This window comes from Topomyia yanbarensis, chromosome 3, assembly GCF_030247195.1.
Source record: "Topomyia yanbarensis strain Yona2022 chromosome 3, ASM3024719v1, whole genome shotgun sequence".
In the NCBI taxonomy this organism is placed as follows: Eukaryota; Metazoa; Arthropoda; class Insecta; order Diptera; family Culicidae; genus Topomyia; species Topomyia yanbarensis.
In genome coordinates this window covers 69,997,736-70,001,495 of record NC_080672.1, presented here as the reverse complement: position 1 = coordinate 70,001,495, position 3,760 = coordinate 69,997,736, and the positions used below count along the sequence as shown (strand labels likewise).

Sequence of the window (3,760 nt, the reverse complement as noted above, 5' to 3'; positions counted from 1 at the left end):
TTATTTTTTAAGTAGTTGAATATAATGTTATATTAAACTGTGTATATACCCACTTAAATAAAAATTTCCCAACATTATATTAAACTACTTAAAAAATAAAGAAATCTTTCCGAAGACATTAAAGTGCCTTAACCAATAATTTCGTCCCAAATATCAATGTCCGGCTTTTTTTGATTCCGTCCCATTCCGTCAGCAATGATTGCTGACAGTAAGCCAGACTGTCCATGGAAAGCCTACGCCTGTTTTGGTCGCTGCATTGGATGATAGGGTCTGCGTTCGAACTGTACTCTAATGAGGTTTATGAAAATATAAGTTTCCGTCTAGCAATCCGAATTACGGGGAACGCTCAAGAGGGAACTAGAAAGCTGCTAAAGAAGTATTATGAATTAATGATAGGTTGGACTCCAATGAGGAAGATATTGGTGCTGAAGTGCTTCATGATTTTACCACCTTTAACATGTAGCCACTCAGTTGGCTGTAGGAAAAAGCGAGAGGGAAAAAGAAACTAGTTATAACAAAAATTAACTCTTCCATATGGACCCAGTATATTCGCAAAAATAAAACGCCAAAATACTATATAATGCATATATTTTTCAATTGAATCGATGCCTTTTGGTCTAACGACCCATTTGATCAGGTTGTGTTCTGCCGCTAGAAGCATAACTGTCCCATGTGCTATAGGAAACCCTATACACATGGGACAATTATGCTTCTAGCGGCAGTGTTCGACTCTTTCATTTTCTTTAACACCAGTTTGATTATCTAGAACTACGTTTTTCCCAAAAATCAATCCGTCGTATCGTTAAATGTCTAATTTGTTATCTTTTTTGCTTGCTAACAACAACTAAATTAAATTTTTTCGTGACACTCTTTTATAAAAATAGTTCACGTGGTTTTATATTTTTTTATATCTCTCTATATTTATTTATAATTGTCTATAAAAGTTATAACTGTATTCGAATCGTTGAAAGTTCGAAAATAAAATTCGAACACCCGTTACCATAGTAGCCTTAGTTACCGCGAGTGATTATAAACAATGAAAAAAATGGTGTTGCATCAACAAGAAGTGGTAATGTTTTATTCTCTTATTCAAAACGCAATATCACTGGTAACATTAACTTTATTCTCTGAACCGTACTGCGTGAACATCTATACGAGAATGAATATGGTGGAACTCTCCACTTCCTGTTAGCTTATAGCTACACACTAAAACTATATGAATATGAAGATGGTTTAAAACTAAATCTGAAAAGGGCATATCAATATTGCAACAGGTAAGTATCCAAATATTTTGCATAATTCTTGCTGATTTGAGTTAGTATCCGGCCCCAGACACTTAACCGATCCTAACTAGAACCTGGGTACTAACGAGAACCAGCGAAAATTATTGGCTCATTTTCTGACTGGACGTACTGGGACTCACCTGCGGTAGTTCTCCTGGTTAAGTGAAATAGTAGCCAGACACCAAAATGCAGTTTGGTCCATTCCTAGTCTTGTTTTACGTTTACCTCTTTACCTCAAAACAGCTCTGTCTTAACACCGATAGTGATTAAGCCATCCCAACGGAAACAAACAGCCACAATTCCAGCGTTTTTCACCAACATTTCACAGCAGCACCACAAATTAGGATTTTCCATCATCTGACTGGTCGGTAGCAATAACGATGAAGCGATGCTTCTGCCAAAGGGTTTGACTCCAATTCAACAGCCGCAACTAGTGCAAATTCACAGGTGCAAACGATGCAAGCCAATCAGGATCAAGTGCAGATGATCATTCGTCGCAGGAACAACCACAAACTAGAATTATCATCACCCAGATTCCGTAGTAGATACAGCAACGGCACCTTCAGGTACAACAGCAGTATACAATACAGTCCCAAGCAGCAAAAACATCACAATCAGGAGGAACCACTGCAGCAGCCGCAACAAGGTGAGTTATTTTTGACTATTATTTTTTATTTCAAAAAGATCATTGTAATGTAATAATCCTACTATTTAAGAGAAAAAATCTCGTGCTCAAAAATTTCATATCACTTTCAGATTGAATTGGCCACAAATCGATCAACAGCAGTAACGGAACATACCCGGTCAACCGTAAACACAACAGCAAGGTACTCGGCGGAAGGGATTTCTGTATATGTGCGTGTGTATGACTCGTTTTTGAAAAAAGCGCTTTCCTTCGATTCTCTGGCACGCTACCGGGGAAATCCATTACCATTAAGTTGAACGAGAACCAGGTAATGTTGCAAACTAGTTCAATATCAATCAACCTGTACTGATTTGGCATTTTCTTCTTTCGTATAGGAATGAGTCCTTCGGGGAGACGACGCGTAATGGTTAATGTTGGTGGAATTGCAGATCACGCTCTGAAAATATCGCAAACTATATCCCCCTCAGCAGCACGCAACCCCGACATGAAAGGTGGTACGCAAAGCCCCTGAAAACAACGACAGCCCGTTAATATTTAGCATAGCATAAAAAGCCTAGTAGTTAGAAGCTGGATGGCACATAATAGCAAGTCAGTCCCATGTTCTGTACTATCGCTATACGCATAACTGTTCCATGTGCTATGGAATTTTCGATGCACATAACATTAACCTTTAAACGCATGAAACTCATTTTCATTGGAATTCATTTTTCGGTATGGATGCGATATTTACCTCTTGTTGAGGCGTAATATCACAGAATTCGGTATGTTGCCAAATGACAACAGTATGCATTTAAGGGTTCAGTAAAAAAAACATCAAGAAAATGAGATAACAATCAATAGTCCTTACCGTTGTCGTAATTTGCTGTAACTGATGACGTTTGCAGCATTACGTAACCAACAAAGTAGTGTTTAGCCTAGAAAAGTCCCTCAATCTTTCACACAGAAAAAAGATTAGTATGTTCAATAAAAATATGGATTAAATTTAATAAATAAAATTATTGGTCGGGAGACAATAAATTTATTTATTGAATTCAATAAAATTTATTTATTATTTCAATAGAAGGATTTTTTGATCCCTTTTCCAATATTTATTTTATTGAAATTAGAACGAAATTATTGAAATTAAAACTGTTTTTATTGAAAGCAAAAGTTCATTGTTCTAAGAAAAAAAATGTTTTCAGACCAATTAGTTGAAGTAATAAATTATTGGATTCAATACCATATATTTTTGGTTTAAATATACTTAATTTTTTTGCGTGTATGATTTTCCCTCTTCGGGCTTGGTGCCATCAAGACGTAAGGCTTGTACGAAATCAATCTGATCACACAATAGTAATTCTTACGCTTCGTGTTGTTTCGCATTTTTTAAACCGAATTTATACAAAGCCGATGTCAAGTGTTCTGCTCCGCTTCCCACTTTTTCTGTTCCGAGTTGGACATCTTCTCCCGCTCATCCATTACAATTTCCTCTTTTTCGCCTTCTTTGATATCTTGCGGCATATGATAATCTTGCGGCATATGATATCGTTAAACTCGTTCCAACTATCTTGCGTTCTCATGTTCCTTAGAAATCTGTAGCAAGTTTATTGTATACTCCCGATCCTGCAGTTCCCGCTCAGTGCTCTCCGTTGCCTCAAATAGATACTTATCATCCATATTGTCTTCTTCGTGTTCTGCAACCTTGCATTATTACGTTTCTACAAATATTGTCGGTGTGATTAAACTTTCAACTCGGCTAGTAACTTGTCTCGATCATCCGTTTCGAGTCATACGGCTGCCTCTTGACAAGCATTTCTGCTAGTTGATTCCACAACTTTCCTAGCGTTAAAGG

The 3,760-nt window shown here is 37.0% G+C and overlaps 1 long non-coding RNA gene across 1 annotated transcript; it reads left to right on the top strand.

The window, feature by feature from the left end:
• Positions 1–907: 907 nt before the first annotated feature.
• On the top strand, positions 908–2,964 carry LOC131692096 (uncharacterized). Its single transcript, XR_009305910.1, has 4 exons — positions 908–1,069; positions 1,527–1,929; positions 2,040–2,236; positions 2,304–2,964. It is a non-coding gene; the product is annotated as an uncharacterized LOC131692096 (long non-coding RNA).
• The last annotated feature ends 796 nt before the right edge of the window (positions 2,965–3,760 follow it).